The sequence below is a fragment of the Bemisia tabaci genome, chromosome 7 (assembly GCF_918797505.1).
Source record: "Bemisia tabaci chromosome 7, PGI_BMITA_v3".
Classification (NCBI taxonomy): Eukaryota; Metazoa; Arthropoda; class Insecta; order Hemiptera; family Aleyrodidae; genus Bemisia; species Bemisia tabaci.
The window spans coordinates 14,250,406-14,250,690 of record NC_092799.1 but is presented as its reverse complement, the minus strand read 5'-3'; positions in this window follow the sequence as shown (position 1 = coordinate 14,250,690).

The following is a 285-nucleotide window of genomic DNA, read 5'->3' as shown; positions in this document are numbered from 1 at the left end:
AGAGACACACAAGTCGTCGCTCCGCTGACGCGAGGGCGTGCCTCGATCCTCACGTGAGCCCTGTGCTCCGCGTGACTTTATGCTGTCCGGGGCCCTCGTGGAAATGGAGATATGCTCTTATGTCAGGGGAGCGACGAAGTCTCAGAGGACGCCCAAGTGACGGAAATATGTTTTCGAACGGTTCAACGGCTTCATATGTAGGCCACGCCGCGCCGCTATCACCCTCCGTCGTTGCAAAATTTCTCAAAAAAAAGGGAAATTACTCATTACTTGTAATTTGCAAAT